The sequence below is a fragment of the Macrobrachium rosenbergii genome, chromosome 27 (assembly GCF_040412425.1).
Source record: "Macrobrachium rosenbergii isolate ZJJX-2024 chromosome 27, ASM4041242v1, whole genome shotgun sequence".
In the NCBI taxonomy this organism is placed as follows: domain Eukaryota; kingdom Metazoa; phylum Arthropoda; class Malacostraca; order Decapoda; family Palaemonidae; genus Macrobrachium; species Macrobrachium rosenbergii.
In genome coordinates, this window is record NC_089767.1 from 16,574,967 (window position 1) to 16,590,044 (window position 15,078).

Consider the following 15,078-nt stretch of genomic DNA (forward strand, 5'->3'; position numbering starts at 1 on the left):
AGAAACATTGGTTAAACCAAAGACAAAAGGTATGAAGAAAGAACAAAAACAAAAACAAGCTAAGAATATACCGTTATCTGTGGATGCAGATATCTAAAACACAGAAGTGGAAGAGAACCATACCATAGATAACAATGATTTATGTCAGGGGAGAAGAGATTACTCCATCACCAATAAACAAATGAAGCAAGAAATATACATGATAACACATGTGGATGCAATGATTGTTTCATTGCATTGTGCAATGTGCAATAAATAAAAACATAACAGAAGATGGTTTAACAAACATTATAAGAAATTTTATGAAATATAGAAAAAAAGAAACCCCTGATTTGAGCACCCATGAGAAAGGCTGCATGTGCATTGAGCACTTGATATATTATAAAGAAAAACAAATGAATGTCGTGAGTAAATTAGAAAAAAGTAAGTTCATAATGAAAAAAAAAAAGCTAAACTCGACCGCTGTAACATATTTTCAACAGCTATGTTATACAGTGGAACGTAAATGGTCTACACACCAGATTACACCTAGGAGAAATACAACGATTACTAAAAGAATATGAACCAATAGTATTATGTTTACAACATGTCAACAAAACTGTTTCTACACCAGGTAAATACACCTTAGCATCTACATCACGAGAGGAAGAAGGAAATTTAGGTCCAGCCTATATGTACAGTACCACCTTTCCCAATTAGGTCTGGGAGATTGGTCGAGTCACTGACTTTAAATCTGCAACTACCCTCAATGGTAAAATTGCCTCCTCCTTGGGATATGAATAAAATGAAAATTTGCACACTTAAAATATTTACAAAAAAAAAAAGTTATTCATATACCCCAGAACACCATAGACAACATACAGTAGAACATATAATCCGAAAAGGTCGACATTACGCAATATACACAGACGGATTCCCTAAGTCACAATACGGAGTTGGATATGCTGCAGTATCCCAAACAAAGCGTATCAGTTCTCTCTACCTGACAATGCCTCAGTATTTACACCTGAGTTATGTGCAGTAGCATCAGCTATAAAAATAATTAAAGAAGCCTCGTTTAACAATTTGTCATTTATAGCGACTCCAGAAGTGCTATAGAAGCCATTCAAAGTTGCAATCCAAAAAAGATTGTACAACAAATTAAGTTTTCACTCCCAAGTTTTACAATAGGAAAAATATTGAAATATGTTGATCCCCGCCCATGCAGGGATTGAAGGAAACGAAGAGGTTGATGAAGCAGATAAAGAAGCAGTCCACATGACAAGAGAAAATGTAAACATCCCTATTAGTGACCATATAAGATATATACAGTAGAAACAATCATTGTAAGTAAATGGCAAAATATATGGAATGAAGAACCTGAAAATAATAAACTGAAACATAAAATCCAGTGTTGGAAAATGGAGTTCATCATATCAGAGAGAGAGACACACGCAAGTAATTCTGACGCGTCTTCCAGTAGGCTATACTCATTTGACACATGGACTCTTAATGAACAGTCCACATGGCCCTCCTCCTGAATGCCCAGAGTGCAAAGTGACAATAACAGTCAAACATGTATTGTGTGAATGTCCAAAATTATCCAAAATATCACCAGCAGCGATCATCAGATTTTGGAAGTAGATCAATGAGGGAAATTTTGTCAGGATCTTCTACATTTTCAGTAATTCCGATTTTAATGTTCATGAACTGTCATTTAATCAATAAAATATAAAAAAATGTAAATAATAAAAATACGAAAACCGTTATGGTGTTTAATGAATTTAAAAAAAACAAATGTTTAAAATGTTACTTATTCTGAATTTTAATATACCATTTTAGTGAGTATATATGGAGACATGAGTAAATGTATTTATTGTGTGAGTGTATTCCAGTATGAGAGGATAGGCCTTTGTGTAGTTTTTAATTTCAGATTCACTCATCCATTACCATACCGAATGACGTATTTGGTCCCAGTGCTTGGCCTCTGGCCTAGACCTGGCATTTCATCCAAATCCTACGGGCCAGCCCTGTGAGAACTGATTGTCAGCCCAGTGGTCTGGTTAAACTGTTTTAATAATAATAATATGTGGTTTATTTATTCACTGATCTCTGGTCTGTCTATTAATTTCCTGGATTCTTTGTTGAGTTGTTACATTCCAGAGTCATTCAAAACATTAACTACTAAATTCAGTAACTGGTCGTACACTGCAAGACTGTCACGATATATTTCTCGTGATCGGTAATGAACTGGCTGCACGCTACTTTCGACTGATAGAGTAAGTCACGACATTGTCAATGAATTGCTTTCGTTTTTAATGGAAATGTAGTCACACCCTTTATAGTAATAATGAAAATAAGTGATATGAGAAAGCAAGTCACTGGAACAAAAAGAATTCGACAGTGGATCCTCAATATCTCTCTACTTCTACTCAAAGGCTAGTTTGCACAAGTGGAAGCGTAGAACTTTACAGAGGAAGATTTTGAACTTCGTAGGTTCCGGTGTTTGAATACACCGGAAACGGAATTTGCATGGTCCCGTCTTCCAGTCCGTGTACAATTCACGCATGGCGTAGCACTGCTGAGAGCAGGATCTCGGAAGAGGTGTGATCGCAGGTTAAATAAGCTGTGAATACCAAGGACCTTCAAATATACTCAGAGTATATTTAAAGGACTTTGGTGAATGCTATATTGGCTAACTGAAGCGACAAATTTCCGTCTTGAAATACAGTATTAACTTCATTCTGGATATTGCCCTCAAGCTGATGTTTAAATCAAGGTCAACGTTTGCAATAAAATCTTATAGCCTATTCCTTACACTTTAAAAATGAAGAATTGGCCAACCTGATTGTAAACTGAAATTTTTTTATGGATAACGTATATTTTTTAATATAAAATTTTATATTAAAAATAAAATCCCAATCGGAAAAATGTGAAGGGAAACTGTAAATCGTACAGGCTGAAATTATGCTGAGTTTTACGTATAGTTTATACAATTATTCGGAGTCTTTGGGACGTCAATATTTCCATTCATTTTGCTTTCCTCTTCCCAAAAATACTGTCCAAGGTACAGTACAGAGATATCCATTAATGTCACTTGACTTACGAAAACTTACATTGTAAGAGTGGTACAGACAGTGAATCAAGAAACGTTATTTCATATTCATACTGATTTTAAGAAAGATACTTAAAGTGCGTAGTCTGTTTATCTTAATATTATTGCAATAATTATCCAGAGCTTCGTACGGAGCTAGCCTCTCTCTATTCATTTCTGACTCTCTTGCGGCCTTCCGTCTCAGTAAATTAATAATTTTAAAACTTTTAGGATAAAAAGATAAAAAATATAAACCTCTTTTACACGATTGAAAATAAAAACAGCTGTTTAACTTCAGAATAGTATAAAACTAGTGTCTTAGCTTACAAAATGAATTTTCAAAGAAATACATCTATAGCAAGTTCTCGATAGATAATCATGAATATCTTTGTATCTTTTCTCTTACATTTTAATGTACAAGAACTGGTATAAGTAGCGATAAGCTATATGTAAAGTAAAGAAATTTATCATTATTTTGCGATAAAAAAAAATGAAAAATTTTTGGTATTTTTCTAAAATGCTATCTGACCTTTTATTCATGTTCAGTTTTTAATAACATACTGAATGAAGTACAACACTATTCAGCTTTAAAACGACACCAAAGTGTCTTAACATGAAAACGAACTTTATACAAACAAAGAATATATATATATATATATATATATATATATATATATATATATATATATATATATATATATATATATATATATATATATATATATATATATATATATATATATATATATATATATATATATAGTATATATATATATATACATATATATTTATATTATATATATATATAAAATATATAATATATATACATATATATTTATTATACATGGATGGCATTGTATGTAGTAAGAATATTACAAATGACAATGTTATTTATAAACGCATTCATGTTCTTTCTGACAAGGTTTGCAAGACTTCCTATCAAGTTTGTTCCAGATTCTCGTTTAGAAAATAAAATCTTTCAGTGGCGGTGATAGCTTTCATTGATCTTCACGAGGCTTGAAAGGTTCCCCCAATTTTGCAAGGGCCATAGCCTATCTTCAGCTCTCAGAGCATGAAAAATTAACTATAGCTAATGCAACCACTTAACAGGGACACAAATCCGTTATTTGTTACAGTCATCGTATTTATATTATATTTTGGCATTAGAATACATGGATTGATTTTGCATTGTTTTTAAATTACGCCGCGGCACGGGCTGCTCTTATTGTTGTTTAAGATTAAGCCAGCCTTGTGCTGGCACCGGCTCTTGCTCCTGAAGTAGCCGTAAGTGGGCTGCTCTTACTGGTCGGGAATATACTGTAGATAGCTGATATTTTCAGACAGAAACCTTTTATTCAGTGAGAGCCATTTCCAGAAGCAATAAATGAGTAATAAACGCTTGTGAAAATCCGTGCCATCATTATGATGAAGTAAATAATTTGGGTACAGTTTAAGATTGCTTAAGTTGGTGCTAACATAAAACAAGTAAAAAATGCCCAAGTAAAAAAATGCCTTCGCGCAAGTTTTTGTGCAGCGTTCCCCAGCCAGGCCCATGAAACTCTCAGCCGGCTCATGGCATAACTTTAACCTTATAAATAAAATAAAATCTAGTGAGATTAGAGGGCTGCAATTTTGTATGTATGATGATTGGAGGGTGGATGATCAACATACTAATTTGCAGCCCTCAAGCCTCAGCAGTTTTTAAGATCTGAGGGTGGACAGAAAAGTGCGGATGGACAGACAAAGCCAGCTCAGTGGTTTTCTTTTACAAAAAAAAAAAAAAAAAAGACTTCACGGTTGGTCTGTTTCTTTGAAAAAGAAAGACCTAAGTGGTAAACGCACCTCTGTTTCCCATAGGAAGTGATTAGTACAAAGGTTAGACCTTGGTAATGTGTTTTGAATCTCTCAGATGATTTTGCAAAGTAGATTTCCCTGATGTGAAATTTTCATTGTTGCTGTTTCATAGAGATGCAAAAGCATCAGTTAATTTTAAAATATTTAATTATTTTTTTCTTGAGCCTGCGACTGTTATTAACTTTTTTTTTATCCCTTATCAGATTTTTTAAAAGCAAGTCTTCATTCATATTCATAAAATATTAATCTTTATGATTTGAAAACTCATAATTGGACATTATTTTTTCAGTGCACTTGATGCAAATGTATTTCTACGGTATGTAATTTTCAAGTCTTGCTTTTTTATACAACTTCATGTAATTATTTTCTCCATGTTTCGCTTGGGAAGATTGCTGAAGATACTGAATTTTAGGGTATCTCAATTTGTGCATTTAATTTTCTGTCTTCAGACGTAATAACTGCCTTGATGCTTATTATTATACAGTAATGTTATTTGCTACAGATATTATTCTGTCATTGAACACTATTGCTACTATTATTGGTGCTTTTTAGTTTTCTGTAAAAGAAAACTATTGTGCCGCCTTTGTCTGTCCATCTGCACTTTTTTCTGTCCGCCCTCAGATCTTAAAAACTACTGAGGCCAGAAGGCTGCAAATTGGTATGTTGATCATCCACCTGCCAATCATCAGTCATACCAAATTGCATCCCTCTAGCCTCAGTAGTTTTTTTTTTTATTTAAGGTTAAATTTAGCAATAACCGTGCTTCTGGCAATGTAATAACACAAACAACCATGGTCGGCTGAGAGTTTCATGGGCCGCGGCTCTACAGCATTATACCGAGACTACCGAAAGATAGATCTATTTTCGGTGGTCTTGATTATACGCTGTACAGAAAAGTCGATTGAGCCGAAGAAACTTTGGCGCATTTTTTTTTACATGGTTTCAGTTGTGTCGTATGTCTTCGTGGCACCAAATAAAAACCCTATACAATACCACGAAATAAAAACCCTATACAATACCACGAAATAAAAACCCTATACAATACCACCAAATAAAAACCCTATACAGTACCATGAAACACAAAAACTGCCCTTCAAATTATTGGCCCTTTTTTTCAATTCACGTGGGCAACTTATTCAGAAGTATATGTTTAACAATGGTGGTAGACAGTTATTATACGTTTTGCCTTAAAAATATGTTCAATATTGATTAAAAAGTTATAAAAGAAATTAAGTATATATATATCTTATACTTTTGTATTGTACTTACCTACAACAATACCACTTGAATGACTTTGAGGAGACCAGTCTGATGAGGAATAGAATATTCCAGCTGAAACCTTTGAGCGCCTTGAAAAGTTTCATTCATTAGAACCCTCACAGTTACCTTCGACAAGTTGCCTCGCCAACCTCTCAAGTCTGACTGAGCATTGCTGACGACTGGCGTAGTATAAAATTCCTTCAGTTTCCAGTCTCGTACGTCCCTCGACTTTTCCGGCAGAAGACCGGTCCCATGGGTTGCCTGCTGGAGTACTTAGGTTGAGGCACAAGTGGCTTGCCAGACGTATGATGCAAATCTGGCTACGAGAGTGTGATGTTGAAGAATCAAATTGTGGACAAAATGGTAAAATGTCTCTAGTTGCTCGGATATGTTATTTTCCAAGGTTGTACAAAGCGTCAATGTTCTGTTTGTTATTGTTTACATTCTTATAACACCCCGACAAAAAAACTGATCCAAACCAAATTTATGAATTCTAACAGAAAAACCCTTATAATTAAGCCTCCATTAGTGTCTAGCTTTGGCTGTCATCTGCTTCATAGATACTTTCTCAAGAATGTTTATTTAAAGGGCAAGGTGATCATTGCATAGTCCCGGAGATGTGTGGGACATTCTGCGGTCACGGAAGATGGTTCTCTCATTTGTATGAATATTAATCTTAGGTACACACTCTTGCGTTGTTTGCATACACGTGCGTACATAATGATTCTTTTATCTAAGAAAGAAGCCAGACTCGTGCAACTCTGCATGTATTATGGTCCGTCTGCTAACTTTCTTTTTTCCTTTTTGTCTCATTCATATCGGGTTGCTGATCCTTTACAGTGATGTGCGTGTGCACTGACCGTAGTAGAACTTCAAGGAGCCTGTCAGTTAATGATTTTATCAAACATGTTTATTTATTGGTTAATTAACACTTGTAAACTAGAAGTGTGATCTTTAGGTTATAAAGAAATGTGAAACGATGGAAATTAACAATATGCAAATTATGGAACATCTTTCCTGCGAGATAAGTATTTTTCTTTATAAAGCAAGGTCATTTCACGAGAATGACATCATTTATGTCATTTAGCAAAATTTCGAAAGGAATATTTACCTATTGAAGCGTTTAAGTAGATTTTTTGTCAATGTAGAGCGATTACCGTTGGACGCAAGAAAAGTAGCAGAAAGAGGTGTTGTATTCCTGGCATGCTGTCAAATTTGCGATTGATTTTAAAGTTCATGAACAGTTTTGGAGAAATGGAGATCTGATGTTTCATATTGCTTGCCATGCATAGTCTCGTCATTATAATGAACGAAGCTCGGTTAAAGAACTTTCTATTCGCGACAAACACTGACTCGACGCGATTTGGCGAAAGTCTTTCCTTTTCAGTCCGAAATTTTGCTATAAAACTTTACAGATTGTCCAAATTTCTGAGTGACTAGTCAGCTCTCTTCATTTCTTCTTTTTTATATCTATATAAAATGACCATTACTTGCTTTTGTTTCAGAATTGAAGAAAGTGATTAACTTTCTACAAATTCATGCTGGTAAACTACATCGCGCAAACTCCTCCAAATTTAAAGAAAAATGTTACAGAAAGCTGAGAAGCTTTATTTAGGAGTGTTTCAGATATCTTATGAGATTCTCTTATCAAAAGGACCCTTTCCTCTCACACCTTCCACATTTATGAATGTAAAGACGGCATTTATGATTATTGAATGACAAGAAGCAGTGTTGGTTCAGTGCTGGTTGACCCCGTAGAGGGTTAGTGCCGTCATTGCACCCTACGCGCGGTGCACTGTAGGCATTACTTAAGGTTCTTTACAGCGTCCCTTTGGCCCATAACTGCGACCCCTTTCATTCCTTTTACTACAACTCCATTCATATTCTTACTTCCATCTTACTTTCCACCCTCTTCTAACGATAGTTTCATAGTGCAACTGCGAGATTTTCCTCCTGGTAAACCTTTCAAACCTTTCACTCTCAATTTTCCTTTCAGCGCTGAATGGCCTCATAGGTCCCAGCGCTTGGCCTTCGGCTTAAATTGTATATTCTATTCTAATGCTGGTTGAAAGAACGTAACAAACACAAACTTACTCTATAAGATGTTTGTCAATAATGATCTAATTAAGCATTCATTGAGCAGACAGTAATGACAATCATGGAAGTCCCCCTCGTTTTGGGACCACCTTGACGTGGTGAGGGGGCTCTTGAACCCCAGGAATCCATTCCCGGGTTTAAGTCCAAGAGTCCCATATGGCATTAAATATTTGTTTGGATTAAATTATATGGAATTTTCCACTGTTACTGAAATTAATTGGACCTGATAAATAGGAAAAGATATCATAGCTGGGAATGGGCTTATATCCGAAGCTAAATAGTGAGAACTGTGGTAAGACCATCAACTGCCCGATAATGTTCAGACCTGAGAGTTATCAGATTGATAGCTCAAAGGCGGAACTATTTGTTAGGGCTGGACTACGGATTCCAGGGGGGTCTGGTTCTATGGATAGGACTCTCGGCAATCTATCCGGTTTGCCCACATCATGATTAGGGTGGGGATGATTGTATTCTTGTAATACTCTCAGTCCTAGCAAGCGGGTTTGGCTTACACTTGGGCCACTCTAATCATGTTGTGCCATCCCCTTTTGGGGTAGGGTAGGGAGCGGACATTTGGGAGTCAGTTCTCACTTGTGCCATTAGTGGAAGATTAAAACTCCATGAAAAGCTGATGATATCTTTTTAAGGTTTACATGTTTTTTTTTTCCTCAAATCTTTATGGTAAGTGAAATTAAAGATTCGAGTATCCCTGGGCCCATTGATGGTAGTGACTCGGCACAGATGACGACCACTGGAACCTCCTGTAACAACTTTTCTTTGGAAAAAACAAACAAGAATCCAAATGTAATCACACTGGAACCTTATACTCCAGTACTCAACAAATAAAAAAGATAGATCGCAAATGGCCCGTTACGTAACCATTTCTACACGAAATGCTGGATCTGTTGTAAGGGGTATAACATTAACATTAAAGTAAAAAAAACACGAAACTATGAACAGCATTCAGGGTACCATTGTACTTCCTGAAAACAATAACGAACCAGTCGATAAGAAAATGCTATTGGACTCTCTCAAAAAAAGATACCCAAAGGTCCAAGATTGTGAGGTATATGCTGTACTAAGTAAAAACAGCAATAGGCAAACGTTAAAAATAGCAAAAATAAAATTTGAGGGTGAAGATCTACTTCAAAAAATAAAAATTTTAGGCCAAAATAGAGAGTTGAGACCCTATGTCCCAAAGCCACTGCAGTGTCAAAATTGCAGTAAGTATGGGCACACATACAAAAATTGTAGAAATGAACCGGTATGCGCTTATTGTGGATCTACTGATCATACCACGCAGTGGAAGTGCAGTGAACCTAAGTGTGTAAACTGTGGGCAAAATCATCATGCAAGATCCAAAGAATGCATGTATTACATATACAATACGGAATTAAAAATACTACAAGAACGAACGGGGATGTCTATAAGAGAGGCTAAGCTAGAATTAAAAGTGAGAGGAATTCAAGATCCGTCTAAGAAACACACGTATTCTTCAATAACAAGAGCAAAAAATGAAGCAAAAACGCAAACAGATAGAAGTAACAGAGCACAGAAAAGTAAATCTCAAGAAAAAATTAATAATTTAGGAATAAAAAATAAAATAGAGAATAAAGAAACAGGTACAAATGAGATGGATAATATTTTATCCAATTCATTTGAAATATTAATGCAAATAGAAACACAGGAGGATACTACTACAGAAATAACAGAGGAGGGACCTGATAGACTGGAAATTAAAGATAAAAAAAGGCCATTGGAAAGAACACCACCCAAAACAAAGAAACCAACAATTGTTAGAGAAACGTCAGTCAAAACAAAAACAAGAGATATGAAGAAAGAACAAAAACAAAACTAGTTAAGAATATACCATTATCTCCTAAAATAATAGTAAAACCAATGGATAGAGATATCCAAACTACCGAAAGAAGTGGAGACAACCATACCTTAGACAACAATGAATATGTCAAAGGAGAAGAGATTACTCCATCACCAATAATTGGTACAACAAGAACAAATAAAGAAAGAAATATACATGACAACTCTTGTGGATGTAATGATTGTTTCACTGCATTGTGCAACAATAACAAAAACATAACAAAAAGATGGCTTAACAAACATTATAAGAAACTTTATGAAATATAGAAAAAGAAACCACAGAATTGAGTACCCATGAAAAAGGTTGCATGTGCGTTGAGCACTTGGTCTATTATAAGGAAAAACAGATGAATGTCGTGAGTAAATTATTAGAAAAATTCCAAATTGATAATACAAAAAAAGAGTAAAACCCGACCGCTATAAAAAAATATTTTCAATAGTTATATTATACAGTGGAATGTAAATGGTCTACAGACCAGATCGCACCTGGGAGAAATACAACGGTTATTAAAAGAATATGAACTAATGATATTATGTTTGCAACATGTCAACAAAACAATATTAACGATAGGTAAATATACCTTAGCATCTGCATCAAGAGAGGAAGAGGGAAATTTAGGTACTGCTATATATGTACATAACAAAATATGTTATGACAAAGTACATGTAAACTTTACTGATCTGCAAACGTCGAGTATTAGAATACGAATAAAAACGATAATTATGTAATTCATAATTTGTACAATCAACCTAATAAAAATTATGACGTTGACAAAATCAAAGAATTACTTAATAATACTAAGGAACCAACGTTAATAGTAGGTGATTTTAATGCCCACAACCCAATGTGGGACTGTAATTGTACAGAATCGAATAGAGCAGGAAATAAAATAGAGGAATTCATAGATTCATATGACATGTGCTGTATAAATCATGACGAAATCAGCACATATTTTCTAAAACACATGGAACATATTCCTCAATTGACCTAACTCTATGTACAACAAACATAGTAGACAGATTGGACTGAATACGGTAGATGACTTGCATACAAGTGATCATTTCCCCATATTAATTTCTTTATTACAAAATAACCTCACCAAACATGCCCCTCGATATAACATTTATAAAGCAGATTGGGAACAATATGAATTCCACACCAGGAATATCCCACCATTTGAATATTTGAAAGACCATAATGACACTAATAAATTTCTTGTTGATTTCATTACAAATGCTGCTGATAAAGCAATACCAAAATCCAAATCTCATCCAACAAAACACAAAGTCCCATGGTGGTCTGAAAAACTAACAGAATTAATAAAAATAAAACACCAAATTGGAAGACGACAAAATAATTTGAATAGAAAATTCAGTAAATTAAACAAAACGTTACCGATATTAGAAGGAACCTTATAAAAACTGACTATATTATTATTAGAAATTGATACATTAAAACCTCTGTATAATAAAATATCTGCAAAGTTTAAAAGAGAAGTAATACAAGGAAGAATCATTTCATGGAAAAAATATGTATCGGATCTCTGTAAAAATACTCCCATACAAAAAATATGGGAAAAATTCAGGAAAATAAATAGTACCCATGTTAAACCACCTAGACATGCCATAATAAAAGATGGGAAAAGAATACTTGATCATAAAGAAATTAGTAATGTAATAGGTGAAAATTTAACAAAAGTAAGTAGCAACAAAAATTTAGATGAGCATTTCCGCACAAAGAAAAATAATATAGAATTAATAACAATTTTGAAACAGTAGAAGTTATATATTATAATAGAAAATTTAATATGGAAGAGCTAGAGTTTGCTCTGTTGAACAGCAATAAATCTGCCCCTGGAGGTGACAATATATGTTTTGAAATGATATGCCATTTAGCACCTTTGGCAAAGACATACTTGTTAGTTTTATAACCACTTATGGCTTAGAAATTTATTTCCTGATGAATGGCGTAAAGCTATAATTATTCCAATCCCCAAACCTGGAAAAGATCCCAATAATGTAAACAATTACAGACCAATTTCTTTAACATGTTTTTGTGCAAATTACTAGAAAAATGGTAAATGCTCGCCTACATGGCACATTCGAGAAAATAAAATTTTACCTCCCACTCAGTTCGGGTCGCAGTGTAATAGATCTACATTAGATTCTCTCTGTAACTTAGAAGACCATATACGCAGAGGTTTTGAACGAAAACAAATTACTGTAGCTGTCTTTTTTGACATTGAAAAAGCATACGATACTACATGGAGGTATGCTATATTAAAAACTTTACAGAACAACAACATCTGTGGACATTTACCTAGGTTTATACAAAACTTTTTGACAAATCGCAGTTTTCAGGTGAGAATTGATGATGTTCTGTCAAGAACATTTCCTCTTGAAAATGGTGTTCCACAGGGAAGCGTCCTTAGTGGCACACTGTTTACTTTAGCAATTAATGATATCAGTAAAAATCTACCTATTGGTATTAAAAGTAACCTGTACATGGATGATTTTGCCATATATTATTCATCATCTCGAATAAAACATGCAGAACGAATCATTAATAAAAGCATAGTGAAAATAGATGAATGGGCTTTATCTGTAGGCTTTAAATTTTCCATAGATAAAACCCAAGCAATCATGTTTTATAAAAACAAAAAATGGAAAAAAGGAGAAGAAATAGACTTAAAAATCAGAAACCATAGTATACCAATTGGCCAAACAGCAAAATTTTTAGGATTAGTATTTGATACTCACATGAACTGGAAAGCCCACATAACATACATGAAATCAAAATGTAAAAGAGCATTAAACCTAATTAAAAACTGTCGAACACTACTCAAGGGAGCCGATAGACATACCCTTCCTTTATTGTATAAAGCAACAGTGCTGTCTATCGTTGATTATGGAAGTGAAATATATGGCTCGGCATCAGACGCAGTGCTGAAAACGGTAGACCCAGTTCATAATGAGGGCCTTAGAATATGTTCAGGAGCTTTTCGATCATCACCAACATCTTCCTTACAAGTTGAATGTGGTGAACTACCTGTCTCTCCATAGAGAGCTAGTAACAATGAAGAGTGCTCTAAGAATTCAGACAAATGATTCTCCAACCAAAAAATTATTCGGATTAAGAGATGTATTTATAAACAATCATCCACCTTCTTTCCCAATTAGAGCTAGAAGATTGTTTGAATCGCTAAATATACATATACAATTACCTGTAATTTTAAAATTGCCTCCTCCTTGGACAATGAATAAAATGAGAATTTGTACACACTTGAAATATTTATCAAAAAATCATTCATATACTCCAGAATACCATAGACAGCATGCTGTAAAGCATATAATCCGAAAAGGTCCACATTACGCAATATACACTGACGGATCTAAATCACAATACGGAGTGGGATATGCTGCGGTATCCCAAAACAAAACGTATCAGTTCTCTCTCCCAGACAAAGCCTCTGTTTTTACAGCTGAGTTATGTGCAATAGTATCAGCCATAAAAATAATTAGAGAAGTCTCATATAATAATTTTGTAATTTATAGCGACTCCAGAAGTGCTATAGAAGCTATTCAAAGCTATAATCAAAAAAGTAATATTGTACAACATATAAAGTTCTCACTCCATAAATTGTATAATAAGGAGAAAATATTGAAATATGTTGGATCCTGCCCATGTAGGGATTAAGGGAAATGAAGAGGCTGATAAAGCAGCTAAAGAAGCGGTCCACATGACAAGAACAAATGTAGACATTCCTATCAGTGACTATACAAGATATATAAAAACAGTCATTGTAAAAAAAATGGCAAAATATATGGAACGAAGAACCTGAAAATAATAAATTACAGCAGATAAAATCGAGTGTTGGAAAATGGAGTTCGTCATATCAGAGAGAGAGAGACAAGCACAAGTAATTCTGACACGTCTTCGAATAGGCCATACTCGTTTGACACATGAACACTTGATGAACAGTCCATGTGGCCCTCTTCCCAAATGCCCAGATTGCAATGTGCTGATAATAGTTAAGCATATAATGTGTGAATGTCCAAAATATAACCTGCAGCGATTATCAAATTTTGGAAATAGACCGATAGAAGAAATTTTATCAGAATCTCCAACATTCTCAATAGCACCCATTTTAATGTTTATGAGAAGCTGCAAATTAATTGGAAAAATATAAAAAAAAACAATCAATCAGTATAATGAATTTTAAAACAAGTAAATTTTATGATTTTACCTAATTTATTTTGAATTTTGATATACCTTTTTAGTGAGTATGTATAGAAGCATGAGTTTAAATGTAGGCTATTTATTGTGTGAGTGTGTTCCAGTATGAAAGCGTATGCCTTTTTACAGCTTTTAATTTCATTTTCATTCATCATCATTGACAAGTGGCCTATTAGGTCCCAGTGCTAGGCTTCTAGCCTAGACTTATTTCATCCTAATCCTTCGGGCCAGCCCTATGAGAGCTGATGGTCAGCTCAGTGGTCTGGTTAAACTATTTTAATAATAATAATAATAATAATAATAATAATAATAATAATAATAATAATAATAATAATCATGGAAGTTTATAGCAACATGATGATAAAATACATCATCTGTAATATCTGATGAACTTGTTTCTTAAAATCGTTAAAAATGATCCCCGATCACCTGAGTGTGTTTTATGCAGTAGTTCTGCGTAATCTACAGTATGTGAATCTTGTGAGTTGTTAAGTGGATAGCTAAGGCGGAAATATTTGCTTTCATATTGAAAAATGTTCTAAATTTCAGATGGCAAGATGGTTGTGTCATGCAACTGTTAAAGAGCGTTCACTTTTGATTCCTTGAACGTAAGTTTGCCTGGTGCTTGAGGTCTTGAAGACTTCTGTTCTGCTTTGATAAGCAATATACAGCGCGTTGG

The 15,078-nt window shown here is 34.3% G+C and overlaps 1 protein-coding gene across 1 annotated transcript in view; it reads right to left on the reverse strand.

Moving 5' to 3' along the window:
* Positions 1 to 6,351, reverse strand: part of LOC136853442 (uncharacterized) — a 59,791-nt gene extending 53,440 nt beyond the window's left edge. Inside the window, exon 1 of the mRNA XM_067129011.1 lies at positions 6,197 to 6,351. The gene's annotated coding sequence lies outside the window, so the exon portion shown is untranslated. The remainder of the gene's footprint in view (positions 1 to 6,196) is intronic.
* Positions 6,352 to 15,078: the final 8,727 nt, after the last annotated feature.